Source organism: Hydra vulgaris, chromosome 02 (genome assembly GCF_038396675.1).
Source record: "Hydra vulgaris chromosome 02, alternate assembly HydraT2T_AEP".
NCBI classification, from domain to species: Eukaryota; Metazoa; Cnidaria; class Hydrozoa; order Anthoathecata; family Hydridae; genus Hydra; species Hydra vulgaris.
Window position 1 is genome coordinate 49,798,708 of NC_088921.1, and position 12,510 is coordinate 49,811,217.

Below are 12,510 nucleotides of genomic sequence, written 5' to 3' on the forward strand. Positions count from 1 at the left end.
AACTCTATAACTTATGTAACTATAAATAAAAGAGTAATAAAGTTCAGTTAAATTATTTTTATCTAAATGAGCACGCGCCTTATACTAAACTCCTATACTTATTGAAACTTTCGAGCAGGCATAGTTAAAATGATGTTTCCATGTGATGTTCTCGTCAATAAACTTCGGACCTCTTGGAAACTTTTCAAACTTGGAAGTTTATTGCAGCGGTTAGAGTTCTGGGCCAGAACTCTAACCGCTGCAATAAACTTCCAAGTTTGTCTTCAGTGGTTGTAACTTTAGACTTTTTTTATTAAGTTTAATATTAATTATCGAAAATAAAAAACAACAAAAGAAAAAGTAAAAAAAATTTTGAGGCAGCATTCATATAAAAACGTTGTTTTATAATTTTCTTCTTGTGTATAGAAAATTCAAGTTATAAATAAAAATAATCAGGAAAATTATGAATTACTGAAAATTTTTACTTTTTAATGCATTCAACTTATTTGAAGTGTAATCATGGTGTATATGTGTTATATAATGGCAAATACTTTTTACTGAAGTCACATTTGCTGAAATTTTCACATATTATGTAAAGGATTTTCTTTGTTTAAAGTAAAGCATAAAGAATTTTCTGTCTTTTTATTGAAATTTACTCATTGTGATAATAATGAAAGTGTTTTTAATATCTACTGTAATAAATCATAAAAAGTTTAGAAATAAACCTCATGAGATAACACGCTCAGTCTAACGGCATTTTGTGAAATAAGAGTGGCAGAGAATCTGAGAATCTATAATACGCTTTGCAAACATTATGAACATGTCATCCCGTGACTTAATGAAATATTAACAGAGCTAACAATGAGTTGCATAAAACATATAAAAAAGCTGCAACTTCCAGTATGAAATATTATGGTAAAAAAGTAAGACGAAGTTTTCTAAAACCAGATAGAGATACATCAAACCGTGTTGATAGTCTGTTTTGTCGGTTGTACTCGGCAGAAAACTCCTCATCGTTGAAAAAAAAAAAAGTATTTGAAGTAAGCTGCTGTTATTACATTCAATAAAGGAATGTTAGGACTTAATAATGTTTTCAAATTGTTTGGAGATTTGCTGTTACTCTTTTATTCTTAGTGCACAAAGTACAATAAAAAACATCTTAAAAAAAAATAGGTTTAAAGTCATGTAAGAGTTAAAAGAAGACAAAAGACTATCCCAGTAGGCACGCAACATTTTATTCACGTTTCAATCACGTGTATTTTAGGTGAAAGTTACGTGAAAGGTACGTGCCAAAATATCGCGTCTAACTGAACTTTTTTTATTCTTAATAAAAACCTGTGATAAGAAATATGAAATAATATTTTTTATTATATTATTTATTTTTTTATAGTACAGTTTTTTTATTCGTTATATTAGTTATAATTATTTTACTGTTATGATGATATTATTAATTTTTATTGTAGTTTAATCATAATTAAAAAAAGAAATTGGTCTATATGATATATTTTAACGCAATTAAAACATTTAAAACAGAACTTAATAGTCCAATATATTTTAAGTTGTAATATCTAATATCCAAATTACATCAAATTAAGTTAAATAAATTAGTACCAAGCGTCCCTATTTGCCACACAAATAAGGTTAAACTCAAATACAAGGTATGCTTTTTTTCTACTTTATGATATAATATTTTAGGTTGGCGAGTTTGTCCATTTTGCTTACTTAATTTAGTACAAAATAAGTTATGTTATAACGAATTTAATATCAAATTAAGTAAGCTACATGGACAAATTATAAGTTCTAGCAGAACTTATTCTTGATTCTTGAGCAATAATTATGTATGTAGAAATTCTGCATACATTATTGCTCAAGAGTCGATTAGATAAAAACCAAAATTAGATTTTCTTCTATTATTTGGTTTTTATCAACAAGGTTAAAGAATTTATCCAAGATAATATCAATAAACAAATGTATTATGTTATTTATTATTGATATATGTATATATTATTATTATATACTTTATCTTTTTGTAATATATGACATCTTGATCTTGTGCTTTACTTGTTAAAAAAGGTTAATACTTATTTATTTCATTTTTTTTATATTATTTAAATATTATATGATATATATTTGAATTGTATTTATGAAATTATTATTGTATATATTATATGACTTTTATTGCTATTGTTATTATGTACAATATAAAACAGGTTATTAACGCGGATTTGTTCAATATTTTCCCCACAAAATGATAATTATGATGCTATTGTATTTAAAACTGCATTATACTTATCTTTCAATGTTGACAACCTTCCAATATGTAAAGCAAGTTTCTCTCAAATATAGCATTGCTTTTTTTAAAAATTGTTTCATGATTTAGATCAAAGAAATAGCAACACCAGAAAATCTTGTTGCCAAAACAGTTGGTGACTCACCATGTAAGACTTGTGTTAAAAGTATGTGATTTAAGATAATTATTTAATAATCATATTATTATTTAAGTTTTTATTTGTTTCTTTTTAGCTAAATTTGGTGTCGCTAGCTATTATTGGAGAAAATATTGACTTATTCATTAGATAAAGTTTGATGCATGCTCTTACCTGGTTTCCTTCTTCACGTTTCAATCATGTATATTTTAGGTGACCTCGTCCAATTTTACTTGATTGAAGCATGAAAGTTACGTTGTTATTTAGGTTACAATTTTACTTGATTGAAGCATGAAAGTTACGTTATCAAAATATTGTGTATTTTGGATCTTTTTTTATTCTCAATAAAAACCTATGATTAGAAACTTGGAAAGATATTCTTTATTTTATTTACTATTTTTTTATAATTGAGTTTCAGGGATTATTTTTTTGTGGATATTGCCGGAATACCGGATATTTTTTTGAAATTTATCTTTTTCCAAATATCCGAAAAGTTTTCCATACTTGCAAGTTAAAGTATATATTATTGTCATCAACTTGGCTGAATGCAAAATTAAGGGAAAAATTAGGGGGAAAATATTCTAAATTTTTTCGGGATATTTTCCGCAAACAATTTTCAAAATTTTTAAAATATAATGATTATATGAAATATGTAGTTTATATATTCATTCATTGTAATTACTTTTTATTATACTTTTATAATAATATAATTATTTTGCATTGCAGTTTTATAATAATAAAAAGAGTATCAGGGTATAAGATATCTTATAACATCGCAATGCATTTTTGACAAAAATAAAATGTCACATATATAATATTTTATCTAAACATATTATATTATTTTATATCTAAGTTTTATCAGTTTAGGTTTAATAAATATATTACAAAGCTTAGTTCAAAATTGTGTAACGTTATGGCAGATAATTCTCATATTGCAACATGCAAAAGATCAAACTTTAATACAAGGTATACTTTTTTTTCTACCCTATTATATAATATTCTAGACTGTCAAATTTGTCGATGTAATTAATTTAATAATAAATAAGTTGTTATACCTTATTTATTATTAAATTTATTAAACTACATGACAAATGATAAGTTCTGTATAAAATATTATTGACTAGGAAGATCCAATGGTATTGTTATGTTATTGCCTAGGAATATCATTCTGTAGTAAGACACAATAACCTTTTAACTTTTAAAGTTTGAGAAAATTCACTTTTCCCTCTCTTCATCTTTTTTTGTGATCGCACCCTGTAGCAAAAATTTAATTTAGTTCATATCTTTTTGGAGAATGCAACTTGATTCTGAGTTGAATTTTCAGCACTCGGTATTTATTGGTGACCTAATTTGACAATACTTTATTATACATACTTTTAGTTTTATACTTAATTTATTATATATAATTAGGGGTAGATGAGGCTCCTTAGCCGTGGTGAATGTTTCCACAGCAAAAGGAGCCTCAAGATGAAAATCTCACCATGGGTAGGAAAATCATGATATAAAATCCCCACTATAATGTTGTGTGGTTATGTGGTAACTATTACATTTTTAAAAATTGTTATAATTTTTCTGTGTGCCTTCTAAAATTACATTTAATGTTCAAAACTTTGTAGATTACTCATTTAAAGCAACTTCGTGGGCAGTCACCTTTGCATCTAGTGAGTTAATGTATGAACAAGTTAATGCAGAAACAAGTGCAAATATAAGAAGATGAAAAACAAAGAAAACAAATTATTTAATCAGATGTTATCGCATAAGGTGAGTACAGGTCTTTTTCTAATCACGCGCATCAGTTATTAACTTTATATATAGATATATATTTATCTATAGACAGATATTAGATATAGATATATATAGATAAACAATATTTTTTTTGTATTTATTATTTTGTACTTCTTTTTTTTATTTATCTGTCGACTTTTTTGTTGTCTTTTTTTATTAAACCTTTGTTTATTTTTTAGCAATAAGAGTATAATATTAGAAGGAAAATGACTTTTTTTATTTTTCTACATTGTACGTAGTATTGTTTTCTTAAAATTATTTAATGATTTAGATAAAAGAAAACAACTAGAAAACCTTGTTGCCAAAATGGTTGGCAACTTACCATGTAAGATTTGTTTTAAAAGTTTGTGATTTAAGATAATTATTAAATAATCATATTATTATTTAAGATTTTATTCGTTTCTTTTCAGCTAAATCTGATTCATTAGATAAAGTTTGATGCGTACTCTTATAGGAGAAAATATCGACTGATTCGTTAGATTATGTTTGAAGCGTGCTTTTATGGGAGAATATATCGACGGGTTCGTTAGATTAAGTTTGAAGTGCGCTCTTTGTGGATCGAAGCGTGCTCTTCGTAAGTTGCAGATCTATGACTTTGTACTTATTACTTATTGGATATACTAAGATATAGGAGGATATTTTAACAAAAGTGCAGCTTTTATTACAAATTCAAAATGTTTATGTCAAGAACTAATATACTGACTAATAAAACCATGTAACTTAATACGTATTAAATATTTCTTCGACGATGAGTTTTTTTTCTTTACACGAATCCAAACACTTCGTTTTTATAAAGCATAGTTATTGCTTAAATATTACGTGAATTGGTCATTTCATGGGGACCAAAAAGTCACCTAAATGTCACGTGCCAAAATAACGTGAAATTCACGTTTTTGTCACGTCGCTGTGCCTACTGGGTTATGCTTTTCTTTTTTTAATCTGACTAGATTCTGATATAAAGACAAGATATAAAGACTCTGATATAAAGACAAGAAACTAGCATTCTCAAGCATTCAGTTTATCACACTTTATATCAAATGTAACAGAATACATAACCAAATAATTTCCTGAGATTTCCATCATGTTTTTATATTCTCTCTTTACAATAGCAATAATAAAACAAGGCTTAACCACAGATTAGTAAAGGTTAGGTAAGTTGCTAGATTTATCATGCGTATTAAAAACATTTATAATGACTTTTAAAAAATCTTGACCAGAATCTACATCAACTCTTACAAATGTAGAAAGAGATTCAAAATTCTTTTCAATAATTATGACATGAATAAACTTATATAAACCGTTCAATTATTTACTATGTCACTAGCTTTCTATTGACCAACACGGTCGGTTTTATGTTAACACAGTCTTACTTAAAGTTAACACGGTCATTTTTTTGTCTGTAGTCTCAGTTACAGTAGTTAATGGTTTACTGTTAGGAGGGATTATAAATTTTAAAATTTCAATCTAAAAATATTCTTCTTTTTTATTTTGATTTTTAAGATACTTAAAACAACACGTTGCGCGCTTGCTGATCGTAATTAACTGCCTTTTTCATAGTTTGAACATCCCCATAAAGCTAAATAATGCCTGATCTAAAAACTCCACAACATTTTAGGTATATTCTTTCTTTTTATTTTTTTTTTATTCGTTTCATCTGAATTTCTTCTGATAACTTGACGATTTATTTAAACAAATGAAAATGCAAAGTTTTACTTTTTTATACTAAAACTGAATTTCAATGACCTTAAATAAAAAAGACAGTTACGTCTACTCCAATCCACCACTCTATTTGTGTAAAACTATATAAACTTGTAACATACAAAATCATAAAAAAATGTATATATTTATTATATTTTAAAAAAATATAACGACAAAGTTGCGTGAACTAACAACAATATAACATCAAAGTTATTATATCATTAAAATAATATTATATTTGAACAGTATAACATGATTTTTCCAGATATAACAAGAATATAACAATAAATATTGTTGTTAAATCTGAATATAACTAGGGGTGTACCGGATTTGAAATTTCGAATTCCGCCCGGAGCCGGATCTCCGCACTTTTAATAAAATGAAAAGTTAGTTCTTTCGGAACGAGAACTATATTTATGCAACTTTTTAGCTTTAAAATTGAAAGTGAAAACCTGCACCTTAGCATCGTGGCTACATAATATATATTTATAACTTATAATATATACCTAACATATTTCATTAATTTGATTCTTATTTCATTAAAATCTAACATGTTGTTTTTATTTGTTTCTTATAATTTTATCTATTGAAAGTTTTACCCTGCATAATATTTATATTTAAAATTATTTCTTTGTTTTCTATTTTTCCATTTAGTTTAAAATTGAAATATTTACTGTATTAGGCATCCTATACTTTTTAATTATCTAAACTTTAAGTAACATTTAAAATGAGACTATTCTTAAAGGTAACATTTTTGATAAAAAACGAGCTAGTGTTTTGCCCAAAACTGAATAACAACTCTTTTCGCACGACAATATTCTTAAACTTCTAGAAATCCTTACATAATTGATTACATAACTGCAAATAAAATTAAACTGTGTTTGTTAAGAATTTTGTATTTTTTACCTAGGTTTACCAGTAGTTCTTTATTACCTGTACGACAATGATTTTTTGATTTAATTTGTCTGTGGTACATGTCTTAAAAAAAAAGGTTTAAAATAAATTCTGGGATTCTGGCCTGAAATAATGCTGTTAGTTCGATCAACTTTGTCGTTATATTGATGTTATAATTGTGTTCATTAATAGCGTCATTTTTAATCAGTAGAACAACATTTATTTGAATCGGTAAATGTTAAAAGGGTGGAAGTCACATATTTTACAATATTGACTTTTTTGAGTTTTTATTGAGTTTGTATATTCAATAGATGGCTCTATCATTTTGTGTTAAAAAGGTGGCTGTTAAAACTTTTTTCTAGCCTGTACACTGTACAGATACCTGTACATTTTAGATGCTGTACAGTGTACAGCCTCCAAAAGTTTAGGTTATTTTTCAAAAAGGCATAGTATTTTAGTAAAAAATCAGACGCTGCTGACAGCTTACCAAACATAACCTTACTTTCTTGTTGTGATTAAACAACAGTGTGGTCAATAATGCAGAATTACGTTTGATCATTTTAATAGTGATTTAAGTTGATTAACTGCTTTTTTAAATGGATGATAGTAGTAGTGAGTTTGATCATACAAGTTCTAAAAAAGGAATAGAAACTCAGATGGTTATAAAAGGAACAAGATTGAGAAATTTAGGCTTACTGGTGTGGCATATGAAAACCACTGGGAACAAAAAGTTGATGCTAAATCTATCGGAGATCTCTGCATGTAAGAGATAGTACAAATAATTGTGATGGCTAAGAAGTGATTCTGAGATAATACAAGTAATAAAAAAAAACACAAATAATTCTTAAGTTAACAATAGACTTATGTTGATAATTCGTAATATTTTGGATAAAATTTGGTTGGGTTTAGGCTCTCTTATTTATAATTGGCCTATAGACCAAGACTGGCGATTGTTTGCTTAGAATGTAAATATTTGCAGCCCTTAGACAGTATAATGGCATTTTTAGGGTAAATTAGTTAATATACAATTACTTATTACAATACTAAAAAATAAAATTAATATACAATAAGTTAATATATAATTACTTATTGTATATTAACTTACTCACCATTTTGTTTACTAGACTAGACCTAACCTATAAATTTTTCAATAAAGTAAATTTACAACATTGTGTTTTTTTTTCAAGTGTTTTAAATCTATTAGCAAAGACAACCTTGATAATGTATTTATGAAGTTCTACAGCCAGTTCAATACAAAAGATAAGTAAGATTTATTTTTGCGTGGCTTGATTAATATTACGGACATGGTGAGGAAGAGGCTTGGTTATTAAAGATATTATTTGAGTGAAGATTTGAACATAAAAATAATGTATTAACTCTTTATAAAAGAAAATGAAGAAAGTTCAGTTACCAATCATACTATAATTATTCATACTATAACTACTACAATAAGCACTTTCATTTACGTTTCGGGCATCAAGTAGACACCTTTTCATCAAGTAGACACCTGTTGCACAGGCGAAGAGTTAAAGCTGAAGATAAAATCACCTCACCTTATTGATGTCGTTAAGCAAACAGCAGTAGCTGAGTTGGCAGTAGATAACAGACAAAGAAATTTACCGAGCTATAGAACAAGATGTTAAGGAAGAAAAAAATGGAAATATTTTGTCCCTAGCAGTAGATTTTATGTAAAACATCTCACTGTCTAATTTACCTGTGCAAGAGCCATTTTACCTATGGCAGATAATGGTAATGTATTTTCTATTCGCGATGTGAAGAGAAATGTTACAACACTCTACCTTTACCACGAGGGGTAGGCTAGAAAGTCTCCAAATGAAATTTTCTACTTTCTTTTGCACTACCTGTCTACCATTCCTCTAAAGTATGATGAACTCTAGTTTTTTGCTAATAATTTTGGGGGACAAAATGAAAGCCATTGCTTTTCCAAACTTTTTATGGCACTTACTGAACATAAGTGAATTAAAAAGGTCAACCAATCTTTCACAATTGGAGGGCACAGCTTTTTGCCTTGTGACCGTGACTTCTCAATTATAAAAAGAGAGTTAAGAAGGCATGACAGAGGGTACAGCGTTTAAGAAATAAAAAAATTATATTAAAAAGCAGTAATCAAAAAAAGTTTTTAGTGGTTGATGTAGAGAGTTTATATCTGGTTTACCGTATTTTTAGTGGTTGATGTAGAGAGTTTATATCTGGTTTACCGTATTTTTAGTGGTTGATGTAGAGAGTTTATATCTGGTTTACCGTATTAAAAGTTGCTGGCCAGTCGAAATAATAAGTAAACCCAAAAACCTACAAACTCAATTTGCATCAAATTAGCAAATTTCACCATTTTTAATACAATTGTGACACCATAGATTAATGTAAAGCCAGGTTTACCAATGGTATTTATCAAATAAACTTTAAAGATAAGAAAAAATACTCAAGAAAGAGTGAACCTGTCAGAATAGCTTATTGATCCAAACAGAAAGGTTCCAATTAAATCTACTAAACTAAATGACTTAAGAAAGTGTATTAAGTATATCCCAAATGATCAAATTGACCTTTATAATGAACTACTGCAATGGTCTACAGCAGGAAAACAACGACGGCAAAGCAGAAGATGTTGGAGAAAATGATTAAGCATACCTGAGATTTCTGTAATAGGCCTTTTTTTTCTTATATTTTATTGTTAAAATTTATAAAGAGTTCATAAATATACACGTTGTGAAAATTTATTGCAGTTTATGATATTATTTTCTATAGCCCAAAATTAAAATCATAATAAAATAAGCAGTAATTATTTTATTATAGGTTAAAAGAGCTGAGGACCACAGCGTTAATTAAATTATAGATTCTTTAAAAATTAATATGAAAAAAATATGTTTACTCTTAAGGTGAAAAACATTATCCCTTCAAAAAAAAAAAAAAAAAAAATTCAACCATGAACTGAAATTTACTAAGGGGGTAATTCAGTTTTTTTTAGTTTCCCAAAAGTTTACATTGTTTGACTTATACCCTTTTAAAATTTACCAATTCAAGCTTGGTCATTTTTGCGGTTTCAGTTAAAGAAGTTAGTCAATGTTTTGAAAGAAAAATTCATAATGGTACCATTACATGAAGCAAGTGAAGTTTTTAGTCTTTAAGTGAATAAATCTTTAAATCTTTTCTCATTAAGTAGAAAAATCAATTTTGAAAAGCGATAATTTGAGGTTTAAGTTTAAAACATTTTGAAATTTAATCTTTTTTAAAATGAGAACTCCTAAATAAATAAACAAATGATTTAGGTTTTGAAATAAATTTTTTTTTTTTTAAAATAACCAGTGTAGTATGTTTTTTATGGTTTTCTCTCTTTTTTTATCTGCCAAGAAAAACATTTCCTTTTTCGTTTAGTTTGTCTTTTAATAATGTTTGCAATTTAAAAGTATATAAGGGTCACTCCATATAGTCGCGGTCGTGACATTTCTACTGCAAAAGGTGAAATTAAAAGCAAGAAACTTAATAAACCTTTTTTTTTTTTTAGTTATGTGTACATTTGGGCAAGTCCAAACCATGCAAAATTAAAAAAATTGTACTATAAACAAAATCACACGTGCAGAATATTATTTAGAGCTGATAGAACTATCACTAAGAGCCTCTTCTGTGTATACTTGCTGCATTGAGTGTCTGAAAAATTGCTTACGCCAAGCTTTAATGTTTGTGAAATAAAACAAAGGTGGGACTATCTCTAAAAACATTTCAATGTTATTTTAACTAAGTAGTTCATAAGTAACCGACAAAATTTTCAGATAATAACTACTTTGTCCCTATATATTGTTCAAAATTAATTACATATTCAATTCAATATAATCGTTGACTTTGCCAGCCAGCACAAACACGTCTTTTTAGAATCTAAAATGTTAACACCTTTTAAACGCCTAAATTTAGATTTTAGAGATTATTTGTGTAAAAAAGTTTACTAACATTGCAAGTAGAAAAAAAATTAGTATTGAACAGTTTTAAAATGAATCGAAATAGGTATTACTAAAATTTTTAAACTAAAATTCAAAATGTATAAAATATATGTCTCAGAATATATCAACATTTTTTTCATTAATTTAGTTATGGTTTAACCTCTAATCTTCATTGTTAAAATCTAACCTCAATGTTAATCTTGAAATTTTTCTTTAAAGGGTCGTCCACAAATTACGTCACGCAATTTTTGACTATTGTAGACCCCTTCCCCCCTCTTGTCATAACATTGTAACTGTTTAGTAACAAGTTCCATATGAGTCGTCACAAAACCACTAACCCCCCCCCCCAAAAAAAAAATTGTAATTTATGGACGACCCCTAGTTATTGATGAATTGTTATTTATTTTACTTTTGTATGCAAATATGGTTTTAAAGCACAGGGCCTTCGACACGGATTTCGAAGTGGAGGGACACAATCATCAACTTAAAAAAAAAATCAAGAAATTCCTACTAGTATAAATATAAATATATTGGGGGGGGGGGGATGCATTGCCTCCTGGCCCCTTTGTGTTTTCGACCTTTAAGTATACATATTTATTACGGTTGTTGTAAATAAAGTACTATTTCATTTTTACTTTAACCTTCTTTACTTGAATATTACCTTTTACATGAATATTATTCTTAATTTCTTTTTTTTTTAACCAATCGCGAGCTGTTATATATTTTACTCTTATACTTTTGAACAAATAGGTTGTAAAGTATACGTATTTATTACAGTTCTTATAAATAAGTGCTCTTTTAATTTTTATTTTTTTCTTCTTTATTTGAATACTACTCTTAACATGAATATTGTTCTTTAAGTTTTTCTTAAACTATTTGTTATTTATTTTACTTTTATATTTTTCGATATAAATAATAAAGTATACACTTATGTAAAGTATACACTTATGTTTCGGATTTTGTAAAAACGTGCCAATGGGGTTCGGTAATAAAACAAAGTAATGTCTTCTTGCCCCGCCAAAGTTCTTGTTTATGGGTCATTCCATATAAAATTGGCATAGTTCAAAAATATTCAAACTGAATATTAGGAGTAGATTTTTTAAAATTAAATTAACAGTCTAAAAAAAATATCTTCATTTCGTCATTTGTTTTTATGCATGTGTAGGAGATATTTAAAATTTAGTAGCCATTTTTAATATTTTATGATATAAAAAACACGGATTTCTTAACACGGATTTCTTAACACGTATTAAACAATTTTTTTTTTTTTTTTAATTCTCATAATAACCATTAGTGATTATAAAAGTTTGTTAATTAGTGATATTATTATCATCTCAATTGTTAGTTGGTATGTTACTAAAAAGAAAAAAGACGTTTTTCACCGTCTATTACCGACTATTATAACAAATTTAGTTTTTTTTATACAACCGAAATTTAATTTTTTTTAATTAGAAAATATTTTTACATTCATTTTAGTTGAAATGAATATGTATGTAAAAAAAATTTATAATATCCTTGTCTGGAAAAAAGTAAAATGCAATTTCTCTTTTGTCACAACCGCGACGTAACGTATGTTTCAATGTTTCAAGGCATCGTTTCGATGTTTAACATCTATACAATGCATTTAATGCATTGTATAGATGTTCAAATGCGTCAAGGAAGAAGATTTAATTAGAAAAATCTTAATTAAAACACGTGTTATAAAGAGTAATTTAAACAATTGATATAGGTGATAAGGGTAATATGAGCGAAAATTGGAATATTTTCAAAAATAATTA

At 27.1% G+C, this 12,510-nt stretch overlaps 1 long non-coding RNA gene across 1 annotated transcript; it reads left to right on the forward strand.

The window, feature by feature from the left end:
- Positions 1-1,309: 1,309 nt before the first annotated feature.
- Positions 1,310-4,936, forward strand: LOC136077013 (uncharacterized). Its single transcript, XR_010636769.1, has 5 exons — positions 1,310-2,417; positions 2,503-3,371; positions 4,022-4,166; positions 4,462-4,515; positions 4,601-4,936. It is a non-coding gene; the product is annotated as an uncharacterized LOC136077013 (long non-coding RNA).
- The last annotated feature ends 7,574 nt before the right edge of the window (positions 4,937-12,510 follow it).